A 16,763-nucleotide genomic window follows, 5' to 3' on the forward strand; every position below is an offset into this window, starting at 1 on the left:
AAGCATGTTTTCCTGCTCTTTCGTTCCACCCCATCCCAGCTCTACTTCAAATATTGTGATCCTCTATTAAAATGCACAGAACCCTGGGAAAATAAGGAGAAGCAAAATGTTTGTCACTGCCAGCTCTGGTATGCATATATCAGAGGCTAAATTATAACTGATGAAGACAGAAATGGGACCCGTATCTGTCTGACTTCAGAAACCAGAAGTGTAGCTACTACAAGCTGATGAATGGGAACTCAGATCAAGGCCTAGAGTGGAGAGGAGTCTTCTGATCAGAAGGGGAAAGTAAACAAAGGGCAGCGTTTAATTATTTAATAATAAGTAAGAGAATGACTAGGGTGTTTTTACAGAACAGGATATAATATTGAAATAAAATCCCCCAAAGTGACACAGAAACATAATGCAATCCTCTTAAGCTACAACCCTTCCTAAACCAAACCATACCATTCTCTTCACACAGCCTGGAAAGTCAAAAGAAAGGGGATACTGATCTGCATCACACTGGCATTAGAAGCAGATCTAGTTTTAATGAAGTATTACTTCATGGGCTGAAGTTTCCCCCCAAAAAGGGTAAGCTTTTTTCTCAAGAAACATCACTGTGTAATAATCAAGGAGCCAGGGATGGTGGTATTAATTGTTCTAAGTACAGGGATTTCTTTTGCAGAAAGAAGTACCAATCAGAAAGAGAACTGACCAATAATTACTTAACAAAACTGCTTCAGAAGTAGATTTCTAAATCTACTTTTAGACTGATAGTTAGAAAAATCTTACTAAGTTTATTCATTTAGAGAAAATCTGTGCAAGCCTCTGAAACCAAGAGGTATTGTATCAAAAGAGATAAGGTCACTAGACACTTATGTAAGAGCTACTTCTTCCTCAAATGGCCACCATTAAGAGGAGAAACTATTTGCTGTATTTTCTGACTATTACGTTACCAAGAAGTAACAATGCACCTTTAGGAAACTAGTATGAAAGAAAAACATAATAAAATTTTTTGCAGGTGACTCTTTGATCTCATAGGTGTGTGTTAATTTTCCAAAGTTGGCACTGGATCCTGCCTTTACAAAATGCTCCTTGAAATATCACATTGAAAATCTTCTCTTTTACTCCTTATTGTAAACACTGTGTTTAAGTGTTTAAACACTTTTTAAGAAGACCAATAAAAAATATGGACTATGGGGCTTCCCTGGTGGCGCAGTGGTTGAGAGTCCGCCTGCTGATGCAGGGGACACGGGTTCGTGCCCCGGTCTGGGAAGATCCCACATGCCACGGAGCAGCTGGGCCTGTGAGCCAGGGCCGCTGAGACTGTGTGTGCAGAGCCTGTGCTCCACAACGGGAGAGGCCACAGTAGTGAGAGGCCCGCGTACCGCAAAAAAAAAAAATATATATATATATATATATATATATATATATAGAGAGAGAGAGAGAGAGAGAGAGAGAGAGAGAGAGAGAGAAAGAGAGAGAGAGAGAGAGAGGGAGAGAGAGAGAGAGAGACTATGAAATTATTTTTCCAATAGTGAAATTGTGGAGAATACATCTTGCATTTCTACTGTATTCCCGCAAAAAGAGGAAGTTCTTTTCCACAAAGACTCTCATCAATGTTAACTCTGGGAGAGAAGTATTTGTAGTTGTCTCATGCTTTGTGGTGAGAGACTCGCACTTTTTCCCCTGTCTCTATTGTGGGAAACAGGGCACACTTTGGGCTGAGAATTCATGCTGTGGTCGGAAAAGAAAGAAACGAAAAATACCCTCATTAACACTGCTCTTTAACAAGTTCAGCAAATGGGCTTCAGGCGTTCTAAACAGCAGCAATTAAAAAATAACTTTAGATTTCATACATTTCTTCCAGTAGGATGAAAAGCTGAGGTATGTTAACTTTAATTTTATGGTTTGCGTGAATACCGAGTTCGATTACTCCCTGTCAAAGCAGAAATCAGCCTCTTACAGGGAATAAGTGCTAATTAAGCAAAACAGAGTAAGCATGTTATATGAAGTATATTTGATTCTTTCCTGTGCACTTTGGCTGCACAAGCTCTAACCACAGTTTCCGGAGGGACCATCAGTGCTCCCTAAGAATGCCAATGCAGTGTTCCGTCCAGTTAGTGGGGTGCAGAGACCAGTCAGAATGCTGATGCTTTCCACAAAGGAGATGGGGCTAGGGAGGCAAATGCAATCAGGGAGTATTAGCTCTGTCTTGTGTGCCTGCTACAAAACCGTGTCCTCTCAAGACTGCTCTATCCCTTCTTTGCTTTATTCGTGTATGTGTAAGTTTGTATATGTAAGCTTTACAAGTCTCTCCTAAGAGAAAACTGAAAATGCCCAGGAAAAAGACAAAACTGCTTCAACAGAGAAAGGTCTCTCTGTTCCAGTTGAAGAGGATATAGAGTTAATAACAGGAAATATCCATCCCCTGAAACTCTATGAAACATGGATGCTTCCACAATTTACTCAAGGTCTCACTGACCAGGCTATAAGTAATTTTAATTATTATTTCTTATGGTTATGGTTGATAAAAAGTCTCAGTGGTATGCTAAAAATCTTTAACACTTGTTGACCTTTTTTCTTGATAGCTTTCCTCCTCCCAGGCTCCAGCCAACAGTAGCAGTAACAGATATCCAGATCTTAAGAGGATAGAAGTATAATGGTGCACTGAATATGGAAAGGAAGAACCAGTAATGGTTCCTATACATTCATAACGCGAATCAGCATCAAACTAAGCTTCCCCAAGAAGAAGCTGACAGCAAATAGTTCCTCCTCTTAATGAACTGAGGAAACAACTTTGAAGTTATCCGTAGCCACCGCTTCTGAAGCAACCAGTAGCTTTGCAACTATTAGTTTACTTGTATTAGATTAATTTATATTAGAGTTTATTTAATGCAATTGCTCACAAATTTTAAACCATTTTGTAGAGTAGTGTTCTGTATCTGTTTAAATGAAATGCTTTCCTAAGCTCAAAATCAGTGTTTTTATGTTGTGTAAATTATGAAATTACTGTGAAATATCTGGTAAACTTGATAGGAAACCCCAGATGTCAGCACTTTGCTGGGCAGGAGTTAAAGTGGCCCACACCATTAGCCCTCATCAGGAGCAGTAGCAGTGGGCTAAGTCATAAGGGCACGCCCGTCCATTACACTCACCCAGGATACTGTGAGTGAGAAACAAAGGGCAGTCAGACAGGGACCTCTATGCTCAGATTCCACTGCCAAGAAATGGCCTAAGTCAGCTCTTGTTGTTGAAGAAAATAACCCTTTAGGAATCAGACTGAATCCTATTTTAAGTTTTAGAGGAAGAAGGATACTATTTAAACATTGATGAAATGTGCCTCTCTTTTTATATCAGCATAGAAATTTATTTGAATTCAAAAGAATATGGTTATATTTAGCATAGTGTAATAATTATCTAAAGCACATATCATCGTTGGCTCTGAAACAGTTCTAAAGATGTCATTCTTTTGAAGTCAAAAAATATGCAGTAAAAATGGACAAGGAAGCAAAAATATGAAAAAAACAAGTTTGCTGAGTATGGGAAGTTGTTACAAGAGGGGCACAACAAGATAATGTAACAGAGTCCAAATTACATAACATGCAGCAAGGAGTTCTCTTGCTTTAACAACTCCTAGAAATTAAACCAGTAATCTCAATGCAAGAATATCACCACTGGGTTATTTAACAGGACAAATTTTCTGAGGGACACAGGTAGTAATTCACTCTACTTCCCCTTTCTCTAATATCTTTTCTCACACCAATTTCTTTTCTTTCCTCGAGGATAGATTTTATCCTGTTGAAAACAATTTTAGTTTTATTTGTAAAGTGGAGTAAATAATATCCTGAGTGAAGTAGGCAGAGTTTTAGCTGAAGATGCTCAGGAATCAAACTTTTGAAAAAGGCCAATCAGCTAGCTAGCTAGCAGTTACCATCAGTGGCTTGCAGAAAAAAAAATTACAGATGATATGTTTGCTAAATAGATAAAAAGAATAAGCAGTTTAGAATGGGCGAAAAATCCCAGGATCTACTGTGACCTAGACCAGAGGTGCCTAAACTTTTTGGAACCAGGGACCGGTTTCCTGGAAGCAAATTTTTCCAGGGAGGGGGGGCGGGGTGTGTGAGGTTCAGGCGGTAATGTGAGCCATAGGGAGCAGCAGATGAAGCTTAGTTGGCTTGCTTGCGACTCACCTCCTGCTGTGCAGCCCGGTTCCTAAGAGGCTGTGGACTGGTACCCGTCCAAGGCCAAGGGGTTGGGAACCCCTGACCTACACACTCAAAAGCAGACAGTTGACCTTTGATTAAGCCCATTTTCCTGTGGAGTGAGCCATAAGGGGCTCCAAGACACAGTTTGGTTTCAATGTTTCAGTGTTCACAGCCAGAGGGCAAACTCAGAATGTCTCCTCCTCTTGCAAAAACTGGACCACGGATGAGAAGTCTTTTTTTTTGAGTAGCCCTTCACGCACAACATCCCTGCAGATCTGATGGGCTTGACTGCCCAGAAGGACTGGGCTCTTCGTGCTGGTAGCAGAGTCTCATGCTAATCCCAGATCCTTAGCCATTATAGTGTTGCTCCGAATCCGCCCTGATAGTAATTAGCCGAGGGAACTCCATCCATCACCCCAGGTACAGGATTATAAGTGTCACTTGACCAACATTGTCCTGAGCTCGTATTTAGGATTTTAGCCAAGAGTTTTGGGTCAAGCCCTAACCTGAGTCCCAGATTCATAGCTTCAGCAGTTCCAATCCTACTAATAGCTAACAGCAAGTTTGTGCAGATCTTCGAAGCCTGGCCAGTCCCAACAGCTCCACGATGCACCACATGGGAGCCCATGCACCACAGCAGCTCAACCCCTCCCATCCTAAGTGTGAGGTTGCCAGATCGAGCCATTCCCACACTACCAGAAACAGGGGCATCCGTGAAAACCGCTCCCATTTTCTCAACTTCTTTGGCCAATTCTCCGAAAACCATAGGATCAACAGTACTGGAATCTATTAATGGTGAGTCTTTCTTCACTTTTTTTTGAATTCCATTTGCTCCACAATAAGCTTCTAGTGCATTGATGCATTGTAATAATTCTGTCACCTTTTTCGGCTACATCCCCTGCAGAAGACACTACAGGGTTCATCTGCATCTAGAAGCTCTTTGCATGAATCAGGGAACACATCAACAACGGTGAGTGGCTAGCCATGTTTCATGAGCTCTTTTGCCACTGGACTCCCCACGTTGCCTACTCCAATGAATCCAACTGGAGTCTTGGAAGCTACTGACCTAGAACACAGCGCTGCAAGGCTGGCCACCACTGGCTGCTGCAGACGACTCCCTGTACCGGAGGCCGGAGGTGGCTCCACGGAGACGGAAGGAGGCTGCCACGCTGCCCGCGCCCCTCCTTCTCACGGTGACCTCCTCGACTCCCGGCTCACCCACTGGCTGCTATAGGGTGCGTGATGCGGAGGGCCGGCTCGGCTGTGGCGATTCTTAATACCTCTTTGGTACTAGGTTAAACATACAGTTTCACCTAGTGAGCGACTTAACAGAAGGAATTTTTTTCTACGGCATTTTTGTGGCACAGCAGATAGAAGCGAGGTCACTATTTCTTTGAAAAACTGAATTAATATAGAAAGTCATGATTCATTCTACAAATATGCTGAGTCAAAGAAACGTGAAAATTGATGCGATGGAGGAAGAGCGCTAGACTTCCCTGATGCTCAACTGGCGCCTTTCTTCTGGTGTCAGAACATGGTTGTGTAACTCCTTTAATCCCAGTGGATTTTCCAAAAATTCCAGAATCTTCAGATTTTGGTAGCCCCTGTTTACTGCCTTTGCCCCCCTATGCCAAATCCCACCCCACCCCGCACACATTTATTTTTTACCAGTTGTCCTCCAGGGTGTTTTTCTTTATATAGTTATTGCAGCAGTTTGTTAGACTACTGACCCCCAGTGCAAATGCCCCTCCCCCCGTTTTCTCACCCTGTGTAGTTTTGTTCCACCTTGACCTGGGCTTGGTCACGTGACTTGCTTTGGCCCAATGGCATATCAAGAGCTGAAACTTGGAGAGTACTCGTGCTTTAGGGCTTGTCCTCATGGAAACCTGACATGTTAGGAAGCCTGGCTAACCTAGTGGAGACTAGGCACAGGCCACAGCCAGCACCAATGGCCAGACATGTGAAAGCAACCAGCCCCAGTCCAGCAACCAGATGATGGCAGCCTCAGTAGTCACCTCAGGTGAAAGCAAGATAGATCCACCCAGGAGATCCCAGCCCATTCCGCTGATTCACAAATTGTGAGGAGATAAAGTGCCTGCTGTTTTAAACCACCAAGCTTAGGAGTAGTTCATCACACAGGAAGAGATATAACTATCTTTACTGTTAGATTATCTTCCCATTTTATACCATGTTTCCCCTCAAACGACTGTTCCTTTATCCAAGATTCTAGAAAAGAAATAACAACTGATGAGGCTGATAGAGCCTTAACATTTTTTATAAGTTTTGTAAACTTTTAAAATAACTGTTAATAAAATCAATATTTATTTGATCACAAAATTATTTTCTTCAGTTGCCTTAAGAAGTAATGCAGAATTGTACTAAGTTTATACATTTGGAGGCTCTAAAAATGTGTTATTCCTTGGATTCAAGTCCTAGTGTACTTTATGTGGGCATTCACGTTTGCAAAATGATTCCAGGAAAGTTGCGATTTCATTTTACAACTTTGGCCTAAGGAGTCTTATGATATTTTACCTGGGAAAAAGAACACATTAATTCCACTTTCAGCTATTAAACCCATGGCTTCCTGTATTTTCTAAATTCCCTATCAGTGAAGAAGACTATGTATAGCGTACAAGACCGTCATGATTAGGAGGAAGGTAGTACAGAAAGAGCCCATCAAATTAGGCATTGCCCAGTCACGTCAGTATACTAACGTGGTGAGCCACAGGCAGCTTGAAGCCTGGAAAAAAAGACAGATACAGTGTAATGATTATCCTAAGGATCCGGATAATGATTCCCATGATTTTGTTTTAAATATTAATGGCAGAGGATTCTGGGGAAATGGTGGTGGCTACAGAGAAGATTTTTATCCCTGAATATGCCACCCCTCCCCTAAATACACAACCCCCCACCCCCACAAAGAAGAAAGAAAAGCATCTAGGATAACAAGATCAAAAACCCACAGACAACATCTACAACAAGGTGTCCACATGAACTGCAACATACAACCAGGTAGGAACAAATCAACAACAGGAAAAAGACCTACATATGTGTATCCCAAGGTGTGTGGGAGGAAGACGAGGGAAGGACTCTCTCTCTCTTTCAGGAGAGCCAAAGGTTACTATGGTTCACGAACTCACTGAGATTGAAAAACTCACTGAGAACAGCGGCAGAAACCGGGAGTGAATGTTGCAGGCTCCACTTTGCAGCTGAGTGCAAGAACTTTGAAATGTTCTGAGGATGCCAAGTGTTCTGGGGTCTGTGAAACCTTGACACCTATCAAACCAAAGCACCATCCCAGAACAAATCCCCATACTCAACAAGGACAGGAAAGAGGAGGCCTGGGTAAATGGGCATAGGAGGGCCGAGGAGGAAGATTTTAGAAATTTTAAGGTCATTTTTTAAAATTATGTTGTGGGGCTTCCCTGGTGGCGCAGTGGTTGAGAGTCCGCCTGCCGGGACACAGGTTCGTGCCCCGGTCTGGGAAGATCCCACATGCCGCGGAGCGGCTGGGTCCGTGCACCATGGCCGCTGAGCCTGCGCATCCGGAGCCTGTGCTCCGCAACGGGAGAGGCCACAGCAGTGAGAAGCCCGCGTACTGCAAAAAATAAATAAATCAATAAAATTATGTTGTGAAAATAATAGAAGATAGTGAGCCCTGGAGTTCTGAAGCTAGAAATTATATTCTGATCTATGTTTCCCTCCTAAAGTGGAAACTTATTTCATTTAAAAATGAGTGACAGAAGGGTATTCCATTCACATCCTGTAGAAAATCAGTGAGAAAAAAAAAGAAAAAAGAAGGGTGAAAAGAAAGTTCCAGCAAATCCTGAAAACGTCACAGAAAGACACGTCCACAGAACAAATGAAATTTATTGCCTGATACTGCGGAAAAAGTAAAAGAAATTTTCAAAGGAATAGAAACTGGTTTTAAGAAAAACATAAAAGAAATTAGAAAAATTCAGAAATGAAGTGATTGGAGAATAGCAAGATTTGAAAAGGTGAAAAATTCAGTAAGTAATTTGTTTTAAAAAAATCATGTCTCGAGAGAAGGTTAAACTAGAAGGAACACAAGTTTGAATAAACACAGTGGATAATGTCTCCTTGGAGAAACAGCTGATTTCAAATCCAGCATAAGAAACGAACAAGATGTTCCTGTTACATCTTGTCATATAAGAGAGCTGGGAAGACTTCAAAGACTACTGTGGTTGTGTGGAAAGGACTCAGGAGCCAACTTGAACAGGATCCGTGAACCTAAGAGGGGACAATCTCTGCATCGATATTTATAACAACCTCACTGAAAACAACAACAAAGAAAGAAAATACCTCATTAGTTATCTTTGGAAGAGTCAACCTTTCTCTCTCTTGTTTTTTCTTTTTTTGTAAAACTGGTAAATAAAATAAAAGAAACATTTATTCTTCCTTTCCTAATTAAACTGTAACTCAGGGCAACCAAGTAGTTGATGAAATAATGTTCTAGCTAGTAAATGAATAATCATCTAGTTAGTAGAATATCACCATTTGGTACCCTTAATAAATTAATGGATCTAGACATTGATCATTAATGGCTGCAACGTCACAGTAAGACAGACACTTGATAGTTCCTTTTGGAATTCATCAATATTATCTATGAAGTAAACTTGACAAAAAAATCACACCTGAATTATGTCAGTGCTCTAGATCTATCTACCAACTGACAGTAAATACATGGGCCAAAGGAGCATGATAAATATATAAGCAGAAAGGGGATGCAATCAGCATAATCCAGACAATCAGCATAATCCAGACAGTTGGGAACCCTACTGGATGAATGCTTTGAATTCAAGGACAAATACTTGCAAGAAAAATGAGCAAATTGAGTTCTTTTAAACCTATACTTTAAAAGAAATTGTGTTTGGATCAGCAATCAAATAAATAATGGTTATTAAAATAAAAATACATTTATAGGACAATCAAGGAAACATGAACTGACTGGCTATTTGTTGATATTAAGGAATCATTATTATTTGCGGATGTGTGATAATGACATAGTTGAGCTTAAAAAGGGCAGTTCTTGCATTTTAGAAATATGGATACTGACGTTTTCACTGAGAAAAAGAAATCTGGGATTTGCTTTAAAATTGCTGGGGATGATGGTGGTAGTAGTAAGAGAGGGTGTAGAGAAAATCTATTGGCCTGAAATGGACATTTGATGAGAACAATGGATGAAAGTTTCTACTTCTTTCTCTTTATTTCTGTAGATGTTTGAAATTTTCCATACTAAAACATGTTTTATAAATGTAGATGGCTTGCAATGTGCTCTTCTGAGCTCTCAGAAGGCAAAAAGCCATTCTTAAATTAGGAGCTTTCTTCTCTAGCCAAGAATTCTAATGATAATTTTGTCCCAACTGGCCAGTGCACTCAGATTGCTCTGAGATCTGTTGGTGGAAAAAAAATCAGCACAAACAATAAAGAGGCTCTTCAGTCTTAGAAGAAAACAACAAAGAATAAAGGCTGCTGCTAGGTCTGGGGCAATAGTGTAGTTACCAGTATAAGACAAAATATTAGTTTCTTCCAAAATCCACTTGTTACTACTGTGTATACTTTTGCAGCAAAGTATCTTTTCTACGTTGTCAGCATTAAAGTAAATTTACTATTTAGGTAGCATTTAAATTATCATATACTCAAAGCCTAGGCTGAAATGACATTAAATCTTATTTGGGCCATTGCAGTGTATTCTCCAGTCTTACTTGCTTTGTCTATAACTGTCGTAAAAAGGTGTGAGGAGATCTGCCAATATTAATGCCAGGATTCAAAATGAGTTCTTTGTAGCTTGCTTCCTTCAGGATCTTCTGCCCTCAGACCCATGTATTTACTTAATGCCTCAGATTATTGTATATGTCACATCTTTCCAACTAGAAGACAAGCTCCTTTAAGGGCAGTGACTAGTCTCATCAACATCGAATTTACTCCAACACCAGTGCTTTCAAATTGTGTGTTGCTTAGTATACGTCTGACCGTAAGAAGTTATAGAAACAATTCTACTCTAACTAAATAATAATGATACTACTGCTACTATTTCTACTACTACTGCTAATAAAATGTATGAAATAGAGTATAAATGGGAAAATAAAGATCACACTGGAAATCCCAGACTATAAAATGAATGATCCCAAAGCCACTGGCCAATCCATCGACTGTAAACAGTTACTTGTGAATTGGTCAACATTTAAATGCGTAATTGAGAGAAGGGTTAAAACAAATTTTATTACCAAAAAACACAATTTTTATACCTACAATTTTTGAGCTCAACTAACCTGTAGTTTTAACAGAAATAGAGGACATTCAAAGTGTTCATTCAGTTTCCTAAGTGATCCATTCCCTATCTTTCCTTATGAAACAATCAGTTACAACTCTAATAATTTGTCAAGGATTCACCAATCTCTACTTCCTTTATTTTCCAAGGTTTGGTATCATTACAAAATCAAGTCCTTTGGCAGAATTTAATAGTTTCAAAATCCCTCATCAATATTATTCACTGGGATAAAATAATATGAAAATTTAACAAACACTGACTATGTGCTGAGAAATGATCCTTCAGTGATTCACTCAAGGTGGAGACTAGTATTCAGGCTGCACCTGAGGTAGAACTTGAATTCCAAAGTGGACCTTTAAACCACAGCTCATCTTCTCTTTTTAAAACCATCAGAAAGAAGAAGCCTGTTGCCTGACCTTTGAGATTCTGCAAAGAGACCATATTTAAGTCTTTTGTCCCTTTTAACTTCCCTAGTCCCCTTCTCTACTTTCAGAATAGTGATTCCCAGATAAGTACAATGAGTTCAAACAGTGTGGTTAAAGGGGTAATTAGTCTGCTCTGCAGCCAAGTTACTCACAGAATAAAAAAGTTGGCTTTCACAGTTGTTACCTTCTTCCTGGGCTTTGTTTAGAGGGGTCTCAGCTCAAGCAAGCAACCTGTCGGCAGCCTGAAATAACTCTGTGGAAATCTAATGGCATATATGTAAAATATGTCTATGAAACCTTTTATTCAATCTTAGGTGCATAATTTTACTACTTCTTTAGGCCTGGAAAAGGATATTCAGCTACAAAAGGACAGAAAAGAAAATGTGTATAATACCTCATGCCCTCCTCACACCCTAGAACCTTATTTTACCCCTGTTTCATCAGAAAATGATGTATACTGTAAGAAACATTTTTAAAATTAGTTGATCAAATATTTAAGTGCACTAAGTCTCTGTATTTATTAAAGCAAATATAGTTACCTTTCTGTCCCTTTCTAAAAGAAAGCAAAAGATACAGTTCTTTTTTCTTAAGACTCAGGGTTTATGGATATTAATTATTACACTATATTGACACCCAGACATGTTTATAGGAGGCTTTTGAGACATACAGAGCTATTTATTCCCATACCAAATGGCACTTCTTTTTCCTCTGCCTTCTGCTTGTATTTTTTCTGTTGCGATTATATCCTACTGAGGCTGCTACATGTCTTTGTTTGAGTTGAGGTTCTAAAGGTAAGACTGTATAGTCTCCTTTTTACAGAATAATAATGGGTTTTATGACTGTTTGCCTTCAGAAGCCTCTTTTTCCACTCATTCTCATTTCATATCTATGGTGAGGTGTCGAAAACAGATGAGTTAGTTCTGAACTGGTGATATATAAATCAATTATTATTTGATTCATATTCAAAGCAGCTCCTCCTAAAATAGCGGCCTTCCTGCCTGTGGGATGTAGTCTAACCTACTGCCTGGATCTACACCCACCAACATCCATATTTTGTCTATTGTTACCTTGGACACTTGTAGGAACTGAGTGAGTTTCTGTTTCTATAGTGTCCATTGACAGACAAATGAATAAAGAAAATACGGCACATATGTAGAATGGAATGTTATTCAGCCTTAAAAAATAAGGGAATCTTGCCATTTGCAACAACTTGGATGAACCTTGAGGGCATTATGCTAAGTGAAATACGTCAGAGAGAGAAAGACAAACACTGCATAATCTCACTTTTACGTGTAATCTAAAAACGCTGCTCTCACAGAAACCGAGTAGAATGGTGGCCGTCAAGGGCTGGGGAGTGGAGGAAATGGGGAGTTGTTGGTCAAAGGGTATAACCTTCCAGTTATAAGATGAATAAATCCTGGGAGTCTGATGTACAGCATGGTGACTATAGTTAACAACACTCTATTGCATACTCAAAATTTTGTTTCCGAGATAGTAGATCTTACATGTTCTCATCACACACACACACACACACACACACACACACACACACACACACACACACACACAAAAGGTAATTAATTGTGTAAGGTCATAGATGTGTTAACTAACCTTATTGTGGTAATCACTTTGCAATATATACATGTATCACATTATGATGTTGTACACCTTCAACTTATACAGTGTTATATGTCAATTACATCTCAATAAAACTGGAAAGAAGAAAAAGATTCACATGGAGAAGGGTGAGGCTGGTAGAAAACAGCCACTGCCTTGAGCAGTACCGAGGTGGGCGGAAAGCCATGGGCCTCTATTAGCACTGCTGGGTAGGTTCTGTTCCCACATGTGGGAAGGGGGTAGGACAGCACAGCTGTGATCCTTATTGCAGACCCTAGGCAGCCTCAGGCAACTTTTCAAAGTTAGTTGCTGAAAACCAATAAATGAAATTATAAAGAAGAATTACATAAATGCCTTTATTCTACTTCTGGTCCTCTTGGCAACTTTTTCCATCTAAAAGCTGCACCCTGCAGTTCTCAAAGCAGGAACATTAACATGGATCAGAAGTTTCCAAACTTTTCATCATCAACCCCTACACCAAAAGAAAAGTTGAAATTTTATGACCCCTAGTATATGAAGTACCTTGTGTGTTTTTAACATTTATCAAGAGAACATTTAACAGTTACCTACTATGTGCCAAGAGAAAATAAAAATAAGACACAGACTTTCAATGCAGACTTTGTTCCGGTATTATTCTTCGTTTTGACTTCAGTATAAGAACTATTGAGCTATTTGCTGTCCCAATAAGGGGATAAGCAGACGATTACAGAATCCTGTGATCTCTTCCCAAGTTTGCAACTATAGGGTTGGTCCTAGAATTGCTCAATAACTTTGTATTTTGATTTAAGGGGAAACTAAAAGAACTTCCTGTCCCAAAGTAACTCTGCTTTGTGGAGACTGGAGGTGCCCTGCAATTGACTCAAGATACTGTTTATTTGTTTAAACAGTTCAATGAGTAGTTTCTATTTAACAAGTGAGCACAAATTTTCACAACAGTACCTACCCCATGACATAGCTCAGACGAAAACTCTGAGGGAAAGGAAAACTATATGGGCAAAAAGTCCAGGTTCCATCCACTGTACATGGGATATTGACAGGCTTGTAAAACTTACAGGGGTACCTGGAGGTACCCAGGAGCCCTGGGTATTTAGTATACAGATCAGCAAAGGATGGTGGAAAATAAGACGACACCAGGTCAGGGGACAAATTAAGCAGGTGAAGCTGGTCCTTTATACTCTTTTCCCTTCTGATACACCACTGCTCTGTCATGTCCAGAATATGTTCTGTATCCTCAGTAGACCTACACACACACACACACACACGTGTAGCACACAAACATGCACGTATGCATGCATGTACACATACATGGACTTCCCAGTCTTCTCAGTTAAAATTCAGCTTGTAGTAACTAAAGAAAATTTATAATGCTCTATATTTTATAGATTTTAAAAATACTTGCACTTTAAGAGAAAACTTTTCATGTCTGAAAATCCCTTCTCACGAAGGAAGTTATTTCTGATATTGGAGGTTGACAGTTTCACAGAGAAAACTTCAGGAGCACAGAGATATGCCTGACCCTCTCCACACGCACCATCTGGGGAGAATTCACCAACACAGAGGCTCAACCCCTCTGCTAAGTCAAAATCAAGTATCCCAACATCATTATTTCACAGAGAATACCCTACCTCATGTTAGGCATTCATATGTATTTTATTTGTTGAAGAGAGGAAGAAGATATAAAGGAGGGAATCATCCGAAATTACAGAGGACGGCATTTAAGTCAATATAGATATTTAAATTTAAGGTAAAATTAAATGATAATTTGAAATTATATGTGGAGTTTTATTTACTAAAGAATATTTTGGAAAGTTCAACTCCTATTTTCACTTATGTTTTCAGAGAAGGTATTTGGTCCAAATGAAGAATACCTTCAATTATTGTTCTTTTATTGCAAGCAAAAAAGGATTTATACTTCTTTTCATGAAATATGGTTGTTTGACAACAGAAGGATAAATATTTTATATTTTTAGAAACAACAGTCAGGCTACTGATATTCTTAATTAGTTTTAATAAATCTGAATGCTTCTTATCATCTACTCTTTAGCTTGTACCTGAGGAGTTGAATACCTCCGGGAAGATACGTGCTCCAGACCCGTAAATATGCAGTTCACAGAGCCCACCACCAGAGGGCAATAAAGAAGTCAAATCTTGAAACCATGGAGTGAAAATAGTGGGAGTTTAAATAAAAGCAACATTTCACAGTATGCTTTTCTGACCAACGTTATATCTAATAACTTAATGGATTGTATGTACGTGGATTCTGAAAAGTCAGCAGCACACTTCACTGGTCAATTTCTATGATAAGGGGAACGTAATTGGAGTGTAGAAAAACAGTATACTTACATCTTAAAATTCCACCCCTACAGAATCTACTACTCACTATTGAAAAATGGTAAGAAGAATAGCTTTCTGTGTCTCAGTCACCAGTTAACATTTTCAAGAGTAGAATTTATCTTCCTATGATGCTCAAATACACAGGAAAAATGCATATCTAGGACAATGGATAAACTCTATATGACATGTGAAAATAATTATTCAAATGGAAAAAGTAAAAGATCTACAAGGAACAGTTTTATATGCATTAGTGTGGATATATACATAAAGAGGCTCTAAGAAACATAAAAATCACTTCCAGGAAGTAATTTTAGGTAGAAGAGAATTAACATGGATGAGGAAGAAAAGAGAGTTGGTTTTAAGATAGTTTCATTTACTTGTTTTTTTGTGTGTTTATTTATTTGTTTTATTTATTTGGTCTTTGGAATATAAGGAAACAGTGGCTTTCACATCCGTATCCCAGTGGAACAAAGGGACCGAGGTCTATACTGGAGCCCAGCCATTGTTTGACTACCTTGTAATAATACTGGTGAAATACAGCCAAATCATTTGAACTACAAGCATCCTCTCTGACAATAATCTTAAGACATCAACATTATAAATTAAAGAAAGGAAAGAGAGAATACTGTTTTCTTTAGAGAGAAAATACAGATTCTGGATCAAATCAATAATGTCAGCAAACCTCACGGGTATAAAATATTCTGCTGCCTATCATTCAGATCATGCCTCTAGAAGAGGGAAACTGGGTGATAATTTCCCCAGATTTTATATTTAATTCAAATATTTTAGGTAAGAGGCATCTCTAGTAAAGCACTGTATCATTGATTTTTTCCAATAGGATAGCTCACAGGAGTTCCTCTTTCCTTCTCAAATACATATGGGGAAATGGAACTGGGTGTGGGTTAGAGGAACTATCTAAATAGAGCATAGTAATCAACAGTTTGTTTTTTAAAAATAGAAATTTCTATTTAAATTGTTTCCAGAGACAGAAACACACAGAGACAATTCCATGTGACAACAGTGGAAGAGACCAGAGTGATGCAGCTGCAAATCAAAAAATGCCAACACCAGTGATTGATGGCCACCACCAGAATCTGGTTAAGACAAAGAAGGATCCTCCCCTCGAGGCGTCAGAAAGAACATGGCCCTCTCAACACTCTGAGTTTGATCTTCTGGCCTCTAGAGCTGTGATAAAATAAATTTCTGTTCTTTTAAGCTAACAAGTTTGTGGTATCTTGTTATGGTAGCCCTAGAGATAACGGTATTTGATTCCTGAGATGGCAACTGTATTCTGGCTATGTAATGACTATTCCAAGATGATCAACAGACACAAAGATAAAGAAAGGCAAAACTGAGACTAAGCCCAGTTCTTTTTATTCCCAGAATAATAAATGATTTTTTAATTAATTTACATCTCTTTGTCTAACCCCTCTGCTTTTCAAAAGACTATGTGCGACCAATCGAATATTAACATGTTATACTTTCCTTTTACTTCATCTCAAATTATTTCTAATTCCCCTTATGAGTTCTTACTTGACCCATGAATTATTTAGGAATATACTGTTTAATTTCCATTTGTGATTTTCAACAAATTTCTTTCTGTTAACGATTTCTTATTGCATTCTGTTGTCATCTGAGAGCACTCTTTGTATTGTTTATATCCTTTAAAATGTACTGAAATTTGTTTTATGGCCTAGCATACAGTATATCCATGTGCATTTGTAAAGAATGTATATTCTGATGCTGTTGGGTGGAATGTTTTATAGATGGCTGTTAGGTCTAGTTGATTGATAATGTTGTGCAAGTTTTTTTTTTTAATTTTCTTGTTGATTTTCTGTCTGTTCTGCTATTGAAAGAAAGGTACTAAAGTATCCAACTATTATTGTAGAACTGTCTGTTTCTCTT

At 38.8% G+C, this 16,763-nt stretch overlaps 3 pseudogenes across 3 annotated transcripts in view; all 3 read right to left on the bottom strand.

Moving 5' to 3' along the window:
• LOC309799247 (centrosomal protein of 78 kDa-like) overlaps nt 1-16,763 on the bottom strand; it is a 780,309-nt pseudogene that overhangs the window by 712,207 nt on the left and 51,339 nt on the right. The window lies entirely within an intron of this gene.
• The window catches only part of LOC309800867 (centrosomal protein of 78 kDa-like), a 720,575-nt pseudogene that overhangs the window by 689,494 nt on the left and 14,318 nt on the right, over nt 1-16,763 (bottom strand). The gene's annotated exons all lie outside the window — the stretch shown is intronic.
• On the bottom strand, nt 1,482-6,250 carry LOC309800875 (3-hydroxyisobutyrate dehydrogenase, mitochondrial-like; annotated as a pseudogene). The gene is made up of 2 exons: nt 6,137-6,250; nt 1,482-5,418 (listed from the first exon to the last, which is right to left on the bottom strand). The product of its transcript is annotated as a 3-hydroxyisobutyrate dehydrogenase, mitochondrial-like (transcript).

Source organism: Mesoplodon mirus (assembly GCF_964341445.2).
Source record: "Mesoplodon mirus genome assembly, chromosome: 3".
Classification (NCBI taxonomy): Eukaryota; Metazoa; Chordata; class Mammalia; order Artiodactyla; family Ziphiidae; genus Mesoplodon; species Mesoplodon mirus.